We start from the raw sequence: 23,347 nt of genomic DNA, 5'->3' as shown, positions 1-23,347 counted from the left end.
AGGCTTCTTACTATCACTCTCACATGCCCCTGGCAAACAGGAACTTGTGAACCGTTCACATTCACAAAGAATCAAGGGTTATCTTGGACCCGTGCTCATTGCTTGAAAAATACTGCATGACTCGAGGTCCTCTTTGAGAGGTGTCTTCTCAAAGTTCAAACACAGAGGGAAATACAAAACTTCTGCTTTCTACTGGGTTTGAAAGTTATTAGGAAGACAGAATCTAGGACAGTGATTCTCAAACTTTAATATACATAAGACTTGCCTAGTAATCTCTTTAAAATGCAGCCTCTTATTCAGCAGGTCTGGATTGGGGTCCCAAAATTCTGCATATCAACAAGCTTCCAGAAAATGCCAATAATGCCAGTCCATGGACCACACTATGAGAAACAAGGATCTCGTTAAATTCTAGAGCATGTGAAGACTGACTGGAAAAAGTTTGGCCTTGCCTACTGTCCTCTAAACTGGCCTTGCCTACTGTCCAGAACTGTTATAATGTTCTTCTCCAGCTCTCCCCAAGCCCTGAAAATTTACTTTCAAGGCACCATTCAACACCCTGAATTGAAATTACTTTCTGTTCCCCTCAATTTCTTGAAACAACTCTCTATTTGTGTCTAAATCTTTGGTGCTGCTTTTGCCTAATCCAGTGGGACATAGAATATTCTCAATAAATGTATGACGAATGACTTGTGCTCTCAAGTTAGGTGCGCAAAATATGCCAGTATCTTTGCCAAACCTCTAAGAATAAAAAAACAAAAAACAAAACAAATCTTCATCAGCTTGTTTCCTTTCATTTATAACATAGAGTGAACAGCCTGGCCAGGTGCACTTTCTGATTACTTGATTTTAAACAAATATGAAAGAAATGTATACATGATACATAAAACGGAAAGGATTATTCACCTTCCTCTTCTCTGCCCTCATCCTGTGCCCCCTGCCTCATAATGCCTATTGGCTAAGTGTTAAAGAGCAAGAACTAAAATATTGTAGTTAATCTGTGCTTGAATTTTATTATAGCATATGTTTATAAGATCATAATTCATCTCAAAGGCTTACATGCTTACTGTTTTTCTTAAAGGATGAAGAGAAGTATGATATAATGGAAAATTCTGGAGTCTGTACTACTTCTAGAAATAGCTTTTTTCAAAATATGAAGATAATTATTATATTCTAGATTTTCTGTATAGCATTCAAACAGCCAGTTGATGAGGTAGTAAGTCAAGTGAGAGAGGAAGAACTGATCAAGAATGCATTTCCAAAGTAAAATTTGCAACAGAACATGTATAGATCATGGTTTTAATCTGTGAATGACGTTTTTATCATTAAACTATTACTTTCCAACTGTATGTAAGCTCCCTTTGGCTTCTCTCATGCTACATTTGATTTTAAGGTCTAATCCAAAGTATAGATTTCCTTTTGCTTTACATAGAAACATCAGTGGCTTTCAAATTATCCCAGACAAATCACCAAAATTAAACTTGTCTGAATAATTTTTAAGTGATTCCAAGCTACTAATATGTAGAATATAGAAAGTTTTAGCTTCAAATTATGAACTTGCAAAAAAATTTGTAAAGGACTGAATATAAAGGAGGGTTTATGGAAAATATTTGGTCAGTTTAATTATAGGTTTAAATGCCACAAATGCTATAATAATACTTTGTACTTTATTTTTTTTGAAAAATTCTAGGCGAACAAGCCACTTTGCAAACATTAAACCCAGTATCTTCTTAAAGTAGGACTTCTCTTTTTCCTCCTGGGCATCATTTACAGATTGATAAAAGCAGGCAAAAAGTCAGTATGTTCCTGGAGGCAGGTAAGGTCCTCTCCATGCTACTGTAGTTCTGAAAATGGTGATCAATTTTTTACTTTTTCTCTGTTTAACTGTTCATTATAGTAGGGCATACTGAAATGTTTTTCTTAAATGATAGCCCTGGTCTGCTATTGTGTTTTTATGAATAGTTTTTCTATATTTCATTTATTATTTATGAGGGTGAAACAATTTGGGGATCTCTCCCTCCACCACTCAATGTTATTTTCAGCAACAGATTGTTTTCTGTTATTTGACAGTATTCTGGAAACCACCTACTCATTCATGTTTGATGTGGTCAGACCACTGTGGTGAACTAAAGACCATCATTACTCTTTGTTTAGTGTTTACATTTTGTTTAGCAGGGGTTTCATATTAGTGGCTACTCTGGGAGATGTATCTCAGATAATTGTGGCGGAAAACAGCAGAAGGACATCTGAATGATGCAACACTAACCTGGAATTCTCAATCCTGCCTTCAAGCGAACAAGTATGTTCTCGCTGCATTCACATCTTTCTCCACACTGTCGCCTATGGACAGAAAATGCTTTCTCATGACAGACAAAAAATTATGCATGTAGTCTTTAGAGATTTTACTTTTATTAACTTTACATGTTGTAAAAATATTTTGCCTTAAGACTTGCTTATATTATTCTTAGATTCCATTTGTTTGCAGGTCCCATTAATTTATTTATTTAAAAAAAATACTTTATGTAGACAGAGGTGCTGTGGCTCCGTCCCAAGATCCTGAGGCAGTTCTCCCATTAAAGTTATCTGTTCTGTTTGTGACATGATAGCTTAGCAGGACACAGTAGGCCATTAGGAAAATAAGCAAATTCTTATCTGGAAGTCATTAACTAGAATCACTCATTCTCTTTTTTCTCGTGCCTGGAAGTTGGTTCTTTTCTCATCCTGGAAAAATATTTTGATAGAGAATTAAGTGCTGGTGAAAAGTGACTATGTGGCAGATGGACGGGAAGGGGGAAGGGACTAAAACTACATTTGTCTATGTAATCCCTGGGGGTTGGGCGGGGGAACGAAGACGAGGTCAGCAACTAGCTGCCGGCATTACCATAGTTCAGTGCTTATGTTCTGATGTAGAAATAGATCCGTAGCCCATCCATTCTCCCTCAATGAAGGGCTTCTAATCCATGTCATGTAATAGATAGTGTTGAATAACAGAGTTTTAATGTACAGTTTTTGATGATGATCCATGGAAAGCCTCTAGAACTGCAAATTAAAATGAACCATTGCAAATCCAATAAGTCATCTAAACTCAAGACATTAGCTGAAGGTTATTCCCAGTTCCAATATCAATTTCAAGGAAATACCCTGATCCAAAGTCATTTATAGCAGAGAGTCCCTCAGCCAGATTCCCTACTGATGTCCATAAGTGCATAAATGAGCAGAATCAGAGGGATCTCTGCTCAGCAGGAGGAAAAATATTCTTTTCTTTGGAAAACCACATCAGTTTTGTAACATTCAGAGACACGTGACTTGAAGAAATTAATCATCATAAGCCTTCACGTTCCCACAAATTTATCATTTATAAGCAAATTGTGATGTAATTACCCATTTTATATCCATATGTCAAAGTCTGTAGTTCTTTTGTTTTGCTATCTTATGCAGAACAAACATGAAGTCAAGCTAGATCTGTCTTCCGGTTCTAAGTTGGTACACTGTTCCTGGTATTCACTGACCAAGTTTAGAAGCTAAGTTAACATCATAATATAAATTGCTTAGTGATCCCTTGGATTGCAAAAGCATCGTGCTTAGAACCCATATTATTTCACTTATGTCAAAGAGGACCGATGGAGACTCTGGAGCCATGTAGCCAACAGGCCCAGTGCTCTGTGCTGTTTTCCTGGAATGTTTATGGTCTTTAACCACACGGTTGAGTGATGAACTTCCACCAACTCCCACAGAGATTCTGTCCCAAGGCTCAGATTGTGCTGAGCTCCAGTGAAGACACACAGACTCAGAGCCAGCAACCACGTTGGTGGATAACTTCCCCCACGTCTCCAATTATAAGAAGACAAATGAAGGGGATGACTTTTAGAGGACCTTTTACTCTTCTTGCTGACCATGTCCTAGAACATACAGCATGCTGACCTTAACTATCCTCTGAGGGAAAAGGCCAGAGAGCGAGGTTTACCGTAATTTGTATTCAGAAAGATCAAGAATAATGTGTCCTTCAGATAAAATCAATATCATTGAAATTAAATTAAAGATACTTAGTGAGATTGTGCTTATTACTGATAAATGTACTCTTAAGTATTACTTCTCAAGTTAATGTACAGATTCCTTTCAAAGGGTAAAATTGTTCTCACAGACTGGAGAGGAAGGGGACTATGAATCCAAATTTGAAATTCTCTGAGTTAAGAACATATCTTTCAGTGCAAAGTATCAATGCAAAAAAAAAAAACTTTTGGCTTTATATATGATAAAATTGTCCTTTTACTAAGAGTAAAATCAAAAGAAAAGCAGGGGAAAACTATAGATCTTGTAGATCTCTAAGGCAGGACTCTAGTCTGGATATCCATATAAATAACTTGACAATATACTTGTGAATACGGAACTTCTTTAGTAAACTGCTAAAAGAATTCATAAATTTTCTAACATTGCCTAATTTAAACTCGGTAGTGCCACAGAGCCTTTAAGTGAATATGGCTCAATCTGCTTTCCTGATAATTCAATAATATACATAATTCATAATAGCCTATCTATATTGGAATTATGACATAGTCCAGTGTCACCATTTTGACAGGAATCAGTGGGAACAAATCACCAGATTATCAGTGAAGATGAAATTGTCACTGTGCCAGAACCAAATTGTGTTGGGGCAACATACTGTAAGACCGGTGCCCATATGATGATTTTCTGTGGAGAGACTGATAACGATGGATAGTGGACATGGGAGGAAAGTCAGTGAATCATGAGTTTATAATACAGTATTGGGAAATTCATTGCCCGATTTCCTGCTGAACTGGCCACTTAAAGGCACCCAGGGGATGGAAATGAGGTAATGGTGAAAGCCTTTTGAAATTCTCCAAACTGTCTTCATTTAAAGAAACTAATGCAGAGGCCTTAATTTCCCCTGGAGTCATTTTCTAAAAGACTGAGGGACTAGAGTGTGGTATATTATATGAAGGTTTTTATTTTCCTCCAGCAAGTCTCAGTTTTTGGAGATCCCCAAGTTAAAAAGGAGATCCAGAATTTAAAGAGGTAGTGAGGAGAGAAACGAAGGAGATATAGCTCCCTCTCTCTCAGAACCCTATGCAGACTAATATTTGATGGTCAAATGAACCAAAGCTAAATGCTACTATTGCCACACTGAGGAAAGGAGGAAGTTCAGTGGGTTAGATTGCTGATCGAGCTTCAGTTAAAAATCAGTCCTGTGTGAGAGAGTTCTAACCCATCCCAGGAAACCAGTTGCCCAATTCTTGACAGGTTTTTCATAAGCAGTAACTGGATTACTGAGGGGGCCAGGTATTCTGCGATCACTGTAAATCCATCAATGTGTTTCTTTAAATATATGTCAATTCTATGTATACAGAAAGTACGAATGTATTTGAGAACTGTTTGTTATTAATCATAATAGCTGTATTTTACTGAGTGCACTCTATAGACCAGGTGCTATTCTAAGAGCCTGTGTACCTCACCTCAATTAACCCTTACACTAACACTGGGAGTAGATATCAAACCAAATACGAGGGCTGCCCAGCGTATCATAGCTAGTGAGTGGGAGACACAAGGCCTGAAACCAGTCCATCTGTTTCTTATTCTTACATTCTAAGCCACTTCATTATCCTACGATCCCATTGTTTTCTGTTTACTGATAGCCATCAAGCCTAGGTGTTCTATTCCAAAAGATTTCATTAATCCATAGGCTTATTTAAATCTAGATGACAATTCAAACATGTGGGATTTCGAGTCCAGCTCCAGCTGGCATGCTTTGGCTACATTATTACAAGAAATCTGGCAAATAGGACTTTCTTCTTTTCTGTATTATTGATAATCACATGGAAAGATTCCACATGAATGATATAAGAACTCATTGAATACACACACACACACACAGATAATTGTATCTTAAACATACACATTGTGGCCTGTGTTATTAAAAGAGGAAATGAAGCTGAGAGGACAGACATCTTCTACTTAGTCAGCGAAAGCCTAGACGTAAGAAGCATTAAGGTTCAGGATAAGGCTAGAGAGGTAGATGGGGGTCAGACCCATGCACACACACACACACACACACACACACACACACACACGTGCACACTCACCAGACCACTAGGAACCTAGGTGGCAGAGGGTTTACAAAGGGTTGATAAAGTAATAACGTGAGTGATGTCATTAGGCTACCAAAATGGTCCCGATGCCTTCTTGGCTCCTCCAGCTATGTCTGCCATATTAAATTTCAGTTCTGGGTGTCACATTTTAAGACTCTCGCAAGTCTATAATATCAGAGGGGAGTAGCCAGTTGATGAGGACCTAAAAGTGGTACTAATGTTAAAATGGCCAAAAAGTCTGGGCGAGTTTAGGAAAATGAAAGAGAAGCTTAGGGAAGTAAACGACAATTGTTACCAAGTATTACAAAGTCTGTTATGCAGAAGCAGGAAAAGATTTAGCTTTGCGTGGTTCCCAAGGACAAAAGTAGGACCAGCGGGTAAAAGCTACAGAGAAGTAGATAGCTAGCTCGACTAGAAGAACTTTCTAGTCATTATTGCTATTCAGCAAATGACGAGGCTAACCTAAATTCACAAAGAATGGAAAAAGTGAAAGGAACTGTCAGGGGCAGAAGAAAAACGAAGGGAGAGAGGATTCTGGAGAAAGCAGGGTGAGGAAGCGGCAAAACCATCAGAGAGTCAGAGTGGGATCTGCTTTAGAAATCAAAACTGTTCTATCCAGGAAAGTTTAAATATAGATATGCTGGAAATAGAGGGTTAAAAATAGACTTCTTCCCACTTTACCTGCAGTCATTTTTTAAAATTACATAGTGGAAAAGTACACAATACAAATTTAATAATTTTGTTGCTAAGTTATTGTTTGGGGATAAGACCAATTCTAGTTATATGAAGCATCCTGTATGACGCTCTCCTTTTCATCTTCTATTGAATTTTTTCTCAAGGAAATGTTCATTAGTGAAAATAACGCTATTGTTACTGGTCAAAAGGGTAATATAAACTCAGAGTGATTTCTGTGGATTTTTTTTTTCTATTTAAGAATAGAGCATTCAACTTCATTAGCTAAACCTATTTTTTAAATTAAATTTCCAAATAAATATACTTGGGTGTGAATTCAAGGAAAAATATTTGTGAAACTCAAAGAAAAAAAATGTAGTATCCCAGACTCAAAATATTCTAGTGGTTTTGTAAAAACTGAAACATTTGGGGGGGTATTTATTACCAAGATTTTTTAAATAATGGTTTCTAACCACATAGGCCCTGCAAAACCTAACGACTCTTTGAGGCAACCTTCTTGCTCAAACATTAGTTAACAGCGACATCTTGTGGCAGTTTTTACTTTTAAAAAAGCCTATATACGCATCCATATGTAAAGTACAAACGTATCCTTTTGTGTGTGTGTGTGTGCGTGTGTGTGTGTGTGCGTGTGTGTGCGCGCACGTATGCAAAGTACAGAAGTATATCCTTTTGTTTTACTGCAAAAATACCCAATTTCTCCTGGCACTTCCAAATGTTTTTGTGGTGCTTATCCCCTATGCAAATCTTCAATTGTTGTTAAATTCCTTGTTTAAAATCATTACCAAGGGGCGCCTGGGTGGCTCAGTCGCTAAGCGTCTGCCTTTGGCTCAGGTCATGGTCCCAGGGTGCTGGGATCGAGTCCCACATTGGGCTCCGTGCTCAGTGAGGAGCCTGCTTCTCCCTCTGCCTGCCACTGCCCCTGCTTGTGTTCCCTCTCTCGCTGTGTCTCTCTCTGCCAAACAAATGTTTAGAATCTTAAAATAAATAAATAAATAAATAAATAAATAAATAAATAAATAAATAGATAAATAAATAAATAAATAAATAAATAAAATCATCACCAAAATGTGTCATGTTGATAGCATGTGTGCTTGATGTTATTTGATAAGAATGGCACTCTACCTCTATGGTGTGCTTCCCTGAGACCCATAACCCCAAACTAACCGTGAAGAAAATATTAAACAAACCCATTTGAGAGGAACTTTCCAAATAAGCTGACCAGTACTTCTCCCAACTGTCAAGGTCATGAGAAAGTAGGAAAATCTGGGAAGCTATCACAGACCAGGGGATGCTAAAGAGACATGAAGACTAAATGTAACGTAGTATCTTGGATGGGATCTTGGAACAGAAAAGGGACATTATGGAAAGACTATTGGATTCCAAATAGAGTGGAGTTTAGTTCATAGAAATGCACCAGGGCTAGTTTCTTGGCTGTGACATACGCACCATAGTAATGTAAAATGTTGAAAATAGGAGAACCTGGTTGAGGGGAATACGGAAATTGAATTCTATAATATCTTTGCAACTGTTCTATAAATCTAAAACTATTCTAAAATTTTTTGAAGTTTACTTAAATTTTAAAATACTCTCAAATTATGAAATATCATTGGATTTATTGGATGGGACATATCACCCTTTCCCAAAATAAGAGACAAATAACAACAACAAAGATTTACAGAAAGAAAAAGATCTTAGCCGTTTCTAAATGTTCCAGATTTTATGCAGTGAATTTGTAATTACTATAAATATGCAACTAATAAAAACCTTATTTCTTTACAGAAAGAAGGCATAGGGCTTAACCCTGGATACCAACCATAAGCCATAAACAAGATGGTATCATTATGGAATTATGAATACAATGGAAGTAACTCCTGCTACCTTTGATATTGTCTCCTTTGTCCTTTGCACTTGTTCTTTGTCTGCCTAGGAACTCCTTCCTTGGATACCTTCAAGGCTCACTCCTTCATTCCCTTCAGTTCTCTGTTCAAGTGTCCCTTAGCAAAGTTTTTCCTGATCAACTTAGATAAGAAAAAAAGCAACGTCCACCATTGCTCTCTGTTCCCGTGTCTTATATTTTATTATCCTCCAGAATGCTTATCCACCACGTGAACTATTATGCATTTGTTGATTTCCTATCTCCCTGGCTTCAGGACCTAAGCTTCGGGAGAGCAAGAGTTTTATTTTAGTCACAGCTGACTCCCCCGTGCCTAGTACAGTGTCAAGCACATGATGTGCACTCGGTATTTGTTCGATGAGGCCAAAATTTTCTCATCTGAAACTAGTGTCTACTATTCCAGTCCTTCTAACTAACTGCACGTACAAAGAGGAGACCCTGAGGAGATACCTGATCTGTCTTTCCAATTACAGCCTCTATTAGTGACTCCCTCAGCTCCCATTTCTCTTTGCACAGGCTTCCCAATATACGCACTGGTCATTCTCCATCTGCACCCAGCTTCCAAATCTATTCTCCGCCCTTCTCTGCCATGCTCCCCGCACTGGGAAGCTGAGTCCTGAGAACTGCCTTCCCCCAGGTGAGACTCCCAAATATACATTTCTCATGAGTTCCCAGGTGATGCGAATACTGTTAGTTTGAGGACCATATGTTATAGCAACGTTATCACTGCTCTACAGAATATTTATTACCACCCTAAGTGGCATATGTTGGTGTGTTATAAATGAAAACTTCCCACAAACATAAAATAGATGTTGTGTGAGTGTCGGAGGATGAGGAGTTGAGGGCAGGCTCAGGAAAAATAGTGTGTTTTATCTCATTAAGATGTGTGGACTAGTTCATCTTCCTGATCCCTCTCCCAAAGATGACAGGGCGCTAGATAATCGTGATAACGGCTAAAATTTATTGAACACTCACAGTGTGCTTATCACTCTTTTAAGCATGTTGAAGTATTATTTAAACATAATATCATTATCAGGTAGAAATGCTATTGTTTCCATTTTAAAGATGAACTGGATAATTCACATAATTTAATGAAATAGACTGATCCTCATAGATTTCTAAGTGCTATCAATTCTAAGGATCTTTGCCATCTACTTTTTGAACTAAAGGTTGAAGTCTCCTCTTTTCTGATGCATTGAAGTTCAAATTCATTGTACAAAAGGCAATTTGGGAATATTAATGTTTCCTGAATAATGTACAAAAACCAAAATGAGAATGTTGAGTGTTGCCTCTGTGTGTACACACACGTGTGTGTGCTCACGTGTGCATGTATGAACAGACACCTACTTCCTGTCCAATCTGGACCCCGTGGTGCATTATTCTAATCACTCAGTCTATAAACCTTAATGTCCCATCGTCTTTTGAAGCTTGCATACCCCTCTGCACTGTCCCCAACTGTCTATTTTACTCTCATTGCTTAGGAAAAAATTTAGAATCATCTAGATTATTGCTAGCAAATTCAAGTTTTTACCTTTGACTATTCCCTCAGCGATCTTGTAACACTCAGAGTTCAGCCTGACTGTTTAGAGCAGAATGTTTTAATGCAGAAAATTAAAGGCAGGAAGGTTGCTTTCAGGAAATCCAGAAATGCAGCTATTCATGGTGCAGGATGTCATCCCTGCTGGTCTCAGCTGCCTGTAGTATGGAGAGAAACGATTTATTAGTCATAAGGAAACACATGGAAAATGGATCCTTATCTCACACCATCCAGAAAAATCAACTCCAGATGAATTAAAGGCTAAAATGTGAAAAAAAATCAATAAAACAGAGATAATATATCTATAACATCAGGATTGAGAAGTATCCCTTCAATCAGATTTTTAAAATGAGCAAAACATAAAAATGACCACATTAAAGTTAAGAAATTATATTTATCAAATGATACAAAAAAGAAAGTGAAAAGTCAGGCCACAAACTAGAAAAACACTTATAAATCATTTAAAAACAGATGAATAACTCCTGAACAGGCATGTAATAGCAGAGGAAATATAAATGATCAATAAATATATCAAAGCATGTTCCAATTCACCAGTGGTCAGGGAGACGTAAATTAGAACCACACCTAAAAATATCATTTTACACACACCAAATGAGCAAATATTTAAGTCTGACAATATCAAGTATTGCTGATGATAAACTTCTAGTAAGTGAAAATAGTTTCTTTGAAAAAATATTTGATGCTCTAATAAAGTTGAAGATGACCCAACCATTCCACTTCCAGCATATACCATTGAGAAGGTACATTCAAGGAGGATTATTTGAAATAGCCAAAAATGTGAAACAATGTGTTGAACCACAGGAGGATCACCCTATTGAAGTCCTTCCATAAAAGATAATACTATATAACATAAAAACAAACAATTATCATATTCAAAATGGATAAATCTCAGAAACTTAAAGTTAAATGGTTAGGCTCATCACAGATGAAAATACATATAGCGTGGCTCCATTTGTAAAAAGTTCCAAACCATCAAAACTAAACAATATAGAACTAGGACTACCTTGAACAGTCACACAAGTTGTTCACTGCACAAGTCCAGGGCTGACATTCAGAAAGTAAATATTTAAGCATATCCACTGCAAACACAAAGTTCAGGATAGTTGCTACCTCTGGGTGAGGAGAAGGAGGGATGAGGTTGGGGTGTCAGTGGAGGGGAATTCTTCAAAGCTACTGGTAATGTTCTATTTCCTGAACTGAGTGATGGATACCTGGCTGTTTATTTTGTTTTATTCTTTAAATTTTAGGAAAATATTATCAATATCATCTTGCATGTATTCAGTATTAAATTCAGTTTTTGGAAAGGACTTACAGACTCTACTTCCTCACCTATACAACCCAGAGCAAAGTAGTTTTCAGTTCACCCCACAATTGTGTTCTGACTAATGTCACTCATAGCTTCTTTGTTCTCAAATCAATGTGAATGATCTGTTTCTTATTGGGGTTCTCTTCATGGTTCAACACTAGTTGGGATTCTCTAGTATGATTTCTACCAAACTACTCTTTCCAGGCCTTCTCCCTACCTTTGAAGATGTTTCTCTTCCTTTGCCTTGGCAAAGTTTCTCTAATCTGTCAACTCCTAAAATATTGGTGTCCATCAAGGTCCAAACTACTCTCTTCTCATTCTCAATAATGTCTCCAAGCAATCGCCCATGGTTTCAACCTACCACATAATTATTGACTCCAACATCTATATTTCTAGCCTAGTCATATGTCCTGAGTTCCATTGTCGTATATCAAATAGTTGGTAAGAGGCTATCCAAAACTGGATTCATCATCTTCCCCCACAAATACCTTCTTTCCTTCACATTTGGAAAATGATGCTACCATCTGTGTTGTTTCCCTTACGGTTGTTCTAGAAGATGTCTCATTTTCCTTTATTTCCCACATACAAGTTCAGTTCATTATACATCCAAAATATCTCTCCTATAGATCGCTCTTTCCACCATCACTTCAGCCAGCTTTGTTCAGAGTCTCAACATTCTTCTCTTGACAATTCCTACACCTCCACTCTGACCCCTTACATTTACTCTTTGCTACCAGCACTTCCTGTTCCATAAGGCATAATTTCCCTGCTCATAGTTCTGCCATAGTTGACCATCACCTCAAAAATCATAGGCAAAATTTATGTTGCATACAAGGCTCTACACAGAAGATACAATCGTTACAATATAAAGGATAAACTCAGGTCCAAAATCAGCCCACATCAAAGATTTCGTGTTTTGATGACTGCTGGGCTCAGGGAGTCATGGAGGTGTAGCTATAAAAGAAGAAATTCTTCTGCCAAGGGCATCAGTTTCTCTCTAGTTCATGACGTGTTGTGGGCACAAGTCTAAGATTCTGTTTACTCTCCCACTGATGTAGAGCAGACATGACATTGTGCCTTCTATCTTGGTCCTCTTCTTGTGATACCCCTGCAACTGTTCTGTTGTGGTTGTTTTGTTTTTGTCAGCTCAAGGTGTAGGCCAGAATTCTACTTTGGGTGAGAATTTTACTATATGATCCGATATATTTAGCAGGTAGTTGGCCATCTGATGGAATAATATGTGAGGCATCTATTGAGATTCTGGTAATATCTTACTTTTTTTCTTAAATTCTTCTAAGTTAAATCTTGTTCTGATTTGTAAAAGAAAGAAAGAGTAAAGAAACATCCAGTAAAGATAAATTAGAAATTACAGGAAAGGAAAATGCCAATAATTTCATTGCCTGCTTTCAACTTTTGTCAACATTTTAATTGTACTTCTTTCCTGGGTTTTTCTATGTGTCTTTGTGAGCATATGTTTCTTATCAGATCATGCTGTTTCTGCAGGGTTTTTTTAATTTTGGTTTTTAAATGTATCTTTATTTCTTTTTTTTTAAAGATTTTATTTATTTATTTGAGACAGAGAGAATGAGAGATAGAGAGCATGAGAGGGAAGAGGGTCAGAGGGAGAAGCAGACTCCCCGCTGAGCTGGGAGCCCGATGCGGGACTCGATCCCAGGACTCCAGGATCATGACCTGAGCCGAAAGCAGTCGCTTAACCAACTGAGCCACCCAGGCGCCCAAAATGTATCTTTATTTCAAAAGCATTTTATTATTTTTATAAATTTTATTTTAATGGTTTCATAGGATTTTTTAATGTAAATGTACTACAACTTACCAAAACAGTCCCGTTGTTCGATATTGTGTGTATGTGTGCTATTTGCTATTAGAAATGTCTACTATTTACAATCACAAATTTCCTATTACAAATAATGAAGATTATATTGCCAAGTGCCAAGCAAGTTATTCTTGGCATCTTTCTCTCTTCCCTTCTTTCACTTTTACCTGGAGACCATTTGCTCCACCTCAGAGTTTACTGAAAGATAAACAGTGATTGGATTCCTGTAACCCCAAAGTAAAGGCCGTGTTTTCAGGGCTGTTTTCCCCTCTCACACATGACCATATAAAATAGAGGAAGGAGAAGAGGCAAACTCAAATGCAGGAGAGAAAGGGCAGAAGGCACACTATTTGGGAAGAGAAGGGAAAAGTGACCTTGGTGGAGAACCAGGGAGCTGGGTGGAAGGATTCACTGACTAGCTGTCCTACAAGAAGGACTGTTCCTATATGCAGTTCAACGGTTCTGGGATCTTTAAATATCCTGATAAGAAAGCAGGGACTTAGATCTGCTGTGGGGAGGGGTGGAGCTGATGGTGCAATGAGAGGTGAGTCTCTGGCCCCACCTGGGCAAAGCTAAACTTTTTCCTGGGAGTGGGCGGCAGTTGACCTATGGTCATCCTTACAAGTTGTGTGTGTGTATATATATATATATATATTTAGTTTCTGAAATTATATTGAGTCACTGTCTTTGAATTATGTTATTTCCTCAACGTCAGAAGTAATGGACATTTTAGGAGGCTGAACTATATCACCAAAATCCTCTCCCAAAAGGAGGTAACAATTTACTTTCCCACTGTGAATAACACACTTTCATAGTTGTTGATAAGTTGTTTAAGACTGTTTTAACAGTCTCGAGTTATTTTAGGAAAAATTAATTTTTAGACCAACTCATATTGATGTGAATATGAAAAAAAATCTAATGAATAATGAGAGCAAAGTCATTGTTTTTCCCCTATGTCATATTGCAGACAAGCTCCATAAAACTGGGATGATGACTTCACTTGCAAAAGACATTTGATATATCAAATGCAGCCATATGTTCTAAATATAACAGATTACTGCCATGTGCATAAGTTAAGGAACATTGTGTTGTGTAAGTTGAAAGAACATTTGAAATATATGTTTGGATTTCAGATAGTTCATATTGCAGACATGTTCATATTTCAATGACAAAGAAATACGAAAATATATAGCCTCATGCTTAGGGTATAATCAGTTTGGTGGAGTACTAAGCCGTATTAAAATCTGGCCCTGTATATAAAACAAACAAACAAACATATATTCATGGAGCGCCTGGGTGGCTCAGTCGGTTGAGCAACCAACACTTGATTTCAGCTCAGGTCATGATCTCAGGGTCATGGGATTGAGTCCCCCGGCCTGCTTAAGATTCTCCCTCTCCCTCTCCCTCTCCCCAACCCCGCACAAAAGTATATTCAATTTCATTGGTGTTCTCCTAAGAAGTCCTTGTTGGGGACGAAGGACCAGAAACAACAGGCAGATAGAGAATAGGATGAAGGGAAACTCACCAGTTTAGCATTTAAGGAAGCAAGGGGCTCACTTCTAGACTCACTCTGAGTAGATTGTGAGTACATCAGTGCTTCTGCTGATCCTGTCTTTATTGAAAATGTTCATAGTTTGTTCCTCATGGACTTTTTGATATTAGTTTTGATTGGTTTAAAGATGTTTCATTAAAATATTATGTATATTGATTACTGAGTGTTTTGAGCCCCTTAAGAGTTTGCCTTAGAGGGGAGTGAGACACCTCACTACTGGTTCGCAGGCTTGCCCCACTTACTGTGTTCTCCCCTGTAGTCCTGTCTCTGTTCAGGAGGGCAGCATATTCATGTGGCCACCAAAAGAATCAGAAGCTCCTGCTATATTCTCCAACCAGACCTTTCCTCCTTGGGCTGTTTTTCATGTTTCCAAAGGTTTCCATCTTTCTTACCTCACCCACCACCAAATAAGTCTTAAATACATTGTATTCCTAGATGTTCTTCTCCTAGCTAGTTGTAGACAAGATATGGCACTGTGAATGTTGAAGGGTAATTACATTATTATTCTTAGGGTACATGTATTTGTTTAAAAAGATATACCCAGAGATAAGATCTCTTCCTAGTTGTTTACAATGGAAATATATATTCTCCTGGCGCTAGGGAGATAGCTGTGAAAAAGAAAAGATTTTGGCTCTTGTGGAATTTACATTGTGGGAGATATATGTAGATATGATAAAGAATGGTGACGTTTCAGGGCCCCTGGGTGACTCAGTCAGTTAAGCATCTGCCTTTGGCTGAGGTTGTGATCTCCCAGTCCGAGAAGGAACCCCATGTCAGGCTCCCTGCTCAGCGGGGGATCTGCTTCCCCCTCTGCCCCTCCCCCTGCTCATGCTCTCTCTCACTCTCTCTCTCAAATAAATAGATAAAATCTTTAAAAAAAATGACATTTCAAAGGTTTTATTTATTTATTTGACACAGAGAAGAGTGCACAAGTAGGGGGAGCGGCAGACAGAGGCAGGCTCCCTGCTCAGCAGGGAGCCCATCCCAGGACCCTGGGATCATGACCTGAGCCGAAGGTAGACGCTTAACTGACTGAGCCACCCAGGCACCCCAAATGGTGACATTCCATATACCTTGGCAAATACGGTGAGGTGAGAAAATGTGTACTTTATACACTATGGTAGGAGCATAAATTGTTGGTAATACGTCTAAAAATATAAATGCATATTACCTGTGTCACAGAAACTCCATTCTTCGAGTCTAGCCCACAAAAATAAAAACATCAGTACTTTAAAATATTTATTACAGTATTACTTGTTATGTTAAAAAAAAAGAAATTAGAAAAAAATGAATTAACCTGAATGCTCATCTAAGAGATTGCCTAAATAAATTATGGCAAATGCTTTACCAGGGACTATAATGCAGCTACAGAAAAAAAGTGAGTTACATTTTTATCTGTTGCCCTAGAGGACTGTTCATGGTATGTATGAGATTAATTCTCTTTTTATTTAAAACAAATCCTTCTCAAACAGGAAAAGAAATCATATGTTTTTTCTCTATATAAGCATCAATATAAAATATTTATAGCTTTATGAGCTTTGTGGGAGGCAATGATCAGATCTGCTGCTCTGAAGCCAAAAGTAAAAGAAAGCAGATTGCAGATAAACATATCTACAGCATAGCAATAAACCAGTATTGCTCATTTTTTCCCCTCCCATAACAAAAAGTCTGGAGGCAAGCATCTGGATTAGTGAGTGACTTAAAGAAGATATTAATGTCCCCGACACACCTCTTTCTGTCTCTTATTCATTCTTAGAATGGGGCTTTTATCCTGATGGTTTATGTCTTCCTGCATCTTCATTGCAGGAAGGGGAAAAAAAAAAAAAAGAGTGAGGGGCAGGGAGCCTCTTCTTGTGAAGTTTGCCTTTATGTTCTGGAAAGATTGCTTTCCCCAGGGACTTTCTTAGTAAGGCAAAAGTCGGGGAAATGGGTGATTTGATTAATCAAATGTGTTTATTCTGAGAATATGACCATACATACTAGTGGGTGATCAATGCTTGTATTAGACTGTAATAAAACTCAAAAATTATGTTGAGTATATTTGGTTCCTTGATGATATACCTAAAATGATTTCAAAAAAGAGGACAAAGCTCTCTCTCTCTCCCTCCCACCCCATTTCTCTTTCTCATTTTCTCTTATATACACACATACATACATAACATTAGAACATATACTATTATATATTACACTATAGTATAATACATACTATACTAATTATATACTGTATGTAATAATATCATGTATATATGTATATTTGTGTGTATATATGACTATTTCTTATTTTCAGCTGAAGCCCCCAAACATGAGGTACCAACTAGTACCATATTAGGTAAATTGCCAGGCTATCCATGCAGGAATTGCAAAGAAGTTTATGAAACATGATTTTGTATTTTTTGACCCCTCCCCTCAACCCAAAAGACAGGAGAGACTGAGAGGGTATGCCAAGAGTGTCCCCCACCCAACCTCATCATTGAGAGAGTAGGAGAGGTGATTTTCCCTTATCCCCAGCTTAGCTAGAAAATGATCTTGTAATGGGACACTTTGGAGGATCTTAGTATTGGTCTTCTGGTGTTGGAGAGCATAGTGGACTGGTGCCTGCTTCACAACCTGGCAGCCTAGTGAGCTGGGGGAGAAGCTGCTGTGGGGAGACGGATGAAGCCTATCCTAGCCCCCTCCTATAGCAAGCAGACAGCAGAGGCAGACTGAGATAGGGGTGGAGAGAACATAGAACTTTAAATAAAGTTGACAGCATTTTTTTTTTCTGTTTCTCATTGCATTGAGCTGAGCATGTAATTACAGGACTGAGATATTTTTGTGCCTAGTAGCAACTGGAGGACTTATCTAAGATCAACTAGAAAAATAATAGAACTTGCCTTAAATTTTTTCCAAGATGCAGGGAAGAAATAGCTTTTCAGAGCAAGTTTGAATAGGCAGTCAATAACAAGAATAAATGGCATCTCACATGTCCTTTTGAGTGTGTGTGTGTGTGTGTATATATATATGTAGATATTCTTACACAGGAATATAATGCTTTGGAAGAATGTACAGGAGGCTGCCTCCGGAGAAGGAAAATGAGGGACTGGGAGTGAAGAAGGAAGAGAGATTTTCACTGCCCATCCCTTGGACTCTGAATTGTTTTCCTTGAGCATTTATTATTCAAGAAAAATTGATTTCGAAAGGGCCACTGAACCTCTGCAGCGGCTCTGATTTACCTTTGTAAACCTCAATTATAAATTATGCAAACATGCTGAAAAGCAGCAAGTGCTGATCAATAGGATACCAACAGAAGACACGAACCAAGAAGTTTGAGAATCCTGAATTAGCAGTTTCTTGTAAATCTGAAATGTTATCTACTTGTTAATCAAACTTATCTTGAGAAGTGAAAATCACAGAAGTGTTCTCATTTTAGTTATTTTTGAAATTGAAATTTTCAGTTATGAATATGGCCAACATATATACTTTGTCAGAGCAAGAGTTAAACCTCTATCAATATGTGTACTGCTTAACTACCACTACCAACACCAACACCAACACCAGCAACAATAAATACATACTTGTACTTTTCAAGTTCTTAGGAAGGTACCTTGCAGGTTATTTTTCAACTCACCCTTTTAAGACAATGAAGACAATTTCACATTATAATGTGAAAGCTCAGTGCTATGTTATAATCATGATCCAAAATATCAGTCAGCAAGAAAAGCAGTCCCAATTGATTCCTACAAATTTTGGTAGTGCCTGGGGTAAAAATTTTCTCTGGAATCTGATAAATTTTGTGGGTTTTTTTAAATTGATGTATTAACCTTAATTTCTGTGGGAAACTGCCACATTATGCTATTGATATGGAGTATAGAAGTTGGTCCCAATTACTACCTTTTATTTAGTGAATCATCCTTTGTTATGATCATATTTGCTTGTTGTTATGTAGATTTGCAGGACACTAAAGCCTGAGTTGTTCACCCACAATGGAGGACTCTATCCTCCACTAATAAAAGTTGAAAGGATTATATTAATTATAATAAAAGTTGATATGCTTTTATTTCATGGGAATAAATTAGATACATAATTATTGGCTGTGGCAGTTAACTTTTTCCACTCATCCACACAATCTATGCCTTTTTTTTTTTAAGATTTTATTTATTTATTTGACAGAGGGAGAGAGACAGTGAGAGAGGGAACACAAGCAGGGAGAGAGGGGGAGGGAGAAGCAGGCTTCCTGCCGAGCAGGGAGCTGAATGAGGGGCTCCATCCCAGGACCCTAGGGTTATGACCTGAGCTGAAGGCAGACGCTTAAAGACCAAGCCACCCAGGCGCCTCAATCTATGCCGTTTTTAATTGACTTAGGTGTGCCTCTGGTATCATGTCACATTTTTCATAAAAATTCCACCATGATCTCCTGTGTTCAGTACCTTAACAAACTTAAAACTGTCTGACCATCACTGTGCTGTCCTATTATCTCTGTATTTCTGGTTAAGACTTTTGAGGCCAAGAGAAAATATTTCAGTTTCCCTCATGTTGCTTATCTCTTGGATAGGAAGAATCGTGAACTAGTCAAAATAACAGACAAGAAATTCTGAAATATTTTTTTCTATACTAAGTAGTTATAGATGACTTTCATATTATTCCAATTTCCTATTATTACTAAATTGTGCATCTGGTCCTAGGAAGTTGACTTACTACCTTTTAAGAATTCCTAGCTCTCTTCCAGAAGAATCATTCTAATTTGCAAAACCACTGGTGTAAAGAGCACAGGCTTCATGGTCAGAGATCATGGTTTAGTGCTGGTTCTGGAGCTTATGAGCTTGAGCAAATCCCTTAACTCTCAGGAAAATCAGTGCTCTGATTTAAAGTATGTTGCTGAGGAAATTGAAACCATTGGCATATATAAAGTATTTGGTACTCAGTAAATGTTGTTCTCAGTAAATGTTCTGCATCATTTACATATGTCACCTCATATATCGCTGTAGCAAACTTGTAAGGTGGGTGTTATTAATCTAGTCTAAATAAGGAAAGTGAAAGTGACAAAGCCAGATACCAGTTGTTTGTTAGGTATATGGTTTGCAATTATTTTCACTCACTCTGTAGCTTATCTTTTAGATCCCTTAACAGAGTGTTTTTACTTAATTTTTTTCAAATTTTTTTTTAAATTCTAGCTAGTTAACATACAGTGCAATATTGGTTTCAGGAGAACTCAGTGGTTCATCACTTACATACAACACCCAGTGCTCATCACAAGTGCCCTCCTTACTAAGGGTATTAACAGGGTGTTTTGCAAAGCAAAAGTTTTAATCTGATGATTCCCGATTTATTAATTTTTCCTTTTATGGATCATACTTTTGGTCAACTCTAAGAACTCTTTGCCTAGCTCTAGCACCTACAGATGTTTTCTCTTGTTTTGTTTTCCTAATAATTTTATGTTTAAATTTAAGCCTTTGATCCACTTCGAGTTAATTTTTCCAAAAGATGGAAGAGATAGGTCAAAGGTTTTTATTTCGTTTCGCTTTGGGCCTGTCCATAACCAATTGCTCCAGCACCATTTGTTGAAAAGGCTAGCTTTCCTCCCTTGATTATGGTCTCAAAAGCCTTGAAATCAAGTAAACTGATCCTCCCACTTTATTCTTCTTTTTCAAAATTGTTTTAGGTAGGGGCGTCTGGGTGGCTCTGTTGGTTAAGCTTCTGCCTTGGGCTCAGGTCATGATCTCAGGATCCTGGGATCCTACCCCGCGTCGGGCTCCCTGCTCAGCGGGGAGTCTGCTTCTCCCTCTCCCTTTGCCCCTCCCTCCCCTCGTGTTCACGCTCTGTCTCTCATAAATGAATAAAACCCTTAAAAAAATATTTTAGCTATTCTTTATCTGTTGTGAGCAAGAGTTCTTTGATTTTGCAGAAAAAATCAGAAGAAAAATGATATTCTCTTTGGAGCATGATTGTGAGATTATGGGAGAAGACCCGTATGAAATATTTAATATAGTACCTGGCATAAGATGTAAACACTTAGCTTCCTTCCTGTTGATTCTAAACCAAATTGTTCATACACACACACACTCATACACACCTCTCCCCTACTGGTACTTTATATTATGTTTTCAGTTTTATGTAAATGTGTTATATATGCAACCAGGTAAGAAATACGCCTTCGGTAAAAAAATGTGTGCGCGCGCGCGCGCGTGCGTGCGTGCGTGCGTGTGTGTGTGTGTGTGTGTGTGTGGGTGAAGGAAACAGCTGAGAAGGACCAGCTGTCACTCTCATCCACATCTGTACATAGAAAATATCCCGTTGCCATTTCCTTCCCATATCCTCAACTTTAGATATAAGAAGCTCTGGTAAGGACTACAATCAACTGGGCAGCTTTCATTTCATCCAAACATCAACAGAACTGTTCTGATGCCCAACCACAATAGGGAAAAAAATAAAAACAAAAAACAAACAAAAAAACCTGTGATTATAAACATCACGCAACTCATCAGAACTTGTTTCTGAATAAGATATTGGCTATCACTGACAAAATGCCAGCGTCCCTTTCCACGTTAGCCCATTGGTCTCCTTGCTGTTCCTCCCACTTTCCAAGTATACTGTGGCTTTTGCCCTGGCCCAGATTTGTCCTCTAGATATCCACATGGCTCTATCCTTCATCTCCTTCAGATGTTACTCAAATGTCTTCTTCTCAGAGGGGCCTTCTCTGCCCTGTCTATTGAAATCACTCCACTCCACCCAATACGATTTGGTCTTCTTCCCAGCTGTATTTTCCTGTTGTCTCCTATCAATGCCTAACACAGAACATCTATATCTGATCATTTGATATATTTGATTAGATGATTTTATCCACTAGCACGTAAGCTCCATGAAGGCCATTTTCACTGCTGTTTCCTTTGTACCTAGAACGGTGCTGGCATATAGCAGTCACTTGATAAATATTTACTGAATGAAGGAAGTAGAGGGGGTTCCAAAATCATTGGTGAATGTCATAGCTTTTGACAATAATATTTAAATCTAAGACCAGCGGCAACTTTAATAGGGATATTAAGTCTTTATTATCTATTTTCTTCTAGGAGAATGTCAATCAAATAAACACATATAAATTCGTATTTCACAAATTCTCCATTTCCTTCCCCAAATCATCTCCCTCTCCAACGCCCACCCCAGAAAAAGATGAGAGATTAAAGGGAAAACGCATCTCTTGTCCATAGGCCTTCTCTTATTTGACTGTTCAGGCCCCAAATTTTGGAGACTTTCTCCTACCTACACTCAATTGAGAATCTGTAACCACTCCCACTATCCTTACTGCTATTGTCCCTTCTGGCCACAATCAGCTCTTGCCTGAAATATGGCAAATTGTCTTCTAACTGGTTTCCCTGCTTCCAAATTTGATCCTCCACAATCGTTATTTCCCAATCAGCCATAGTGTTCTGGACTGAACTGTGTCCTAAAATTCATATGTTTAAGCTGTAACCCCCAACGTGACTACATTTGGAGACAGAGCCTTTAATGGAAGTCATTAAGGTGTCATATGGTTAGGACACTAATCTGATAGGCCTTTCTCCTTATAATAAGGGATATGAGTGAGCTCAGTCTCTCTCTGCCATGTGAGGACACTGCAAAAAGGCAGCCATCTTCAAGCCAGGAAGAGAGCTCTCTCCAGAGCCCCACCATGCTGGCACCCTGATCTCAAGCTAGCAACTTCTCACAGAAGATATTATTGTAATGAATTTGAAGTATATATTTCTAAATGTCAGTTTAACAGACTTGCAACTTCATAGTTAAATTGCATCATCACTTCTAACATAAAGATATACGTAAGTTAAAACTTCCTTTTAGAAACAAAAAGTTTGGTGTTCAATACCCTCAAGAATTATTGCAATAAATCCAAATATTTTTCCAGTTCCTAGCCGTAATAGGAGAATGAGTCAGTAAGTTAGATTACCTGAAATGAGCTTAGATATTCAGTGATTTAAGTGACTTTTTCAGCAGGCATTTAGTGATGATCCACTATGCATAGGTATTGATTGATTGCTGAGGATTAAAAATAAAACAGTTCCTTTCTTCAGGTTGCTGAAAGATTAACAGGAATTGACTCATGTTGAAATAATAATGAATTTCATTTTTTTATTTTTGTTTGAAATAATGAGTTTTAATACAAAGCAAAATTTAAACACAATTCTTCAGTGGTTTTTATTGTTATTTCCTTTTTTTCCCAGTTATTTCCAACTAAACGTATATTCACCGTTTTGTAAATTAGGGGAATTAAAACAAATTATATATCAATTAACATAAAGAAACATGGAATTATTTTTCCACAGATTAGCAGTGGTCATCTATGAGTTATGCTTGCGTCATTTTAAAAGCAAGCACGTATTAGCTATAAAACATTTAGAACAGTATTTTCATTAAATTTCGACTCTAAGAACGAAGACGAGG

The sequence above is a fragment of the Eumetopias jubatus genome, unplaced genomic scaffold (assembly GCF_037043125.1).
Source record: "Eumetopias jubatus isolate StellerSeaLion01/CBP00866 unplaced genomic scaffold, mEumJub1_p1.0 scaffold_5, whole genome shotgun sequence".
NCBI lineage: Eukaryota > Metazoa > Chordata > Mammalia > Carnivora > Otariidae > Eumetopias > Eumetopias jubatus.
The sequence above is the reverse complement of the archived record's forward strand: the minus strand, read 5'-3'. Positions refer to the sequence as shown.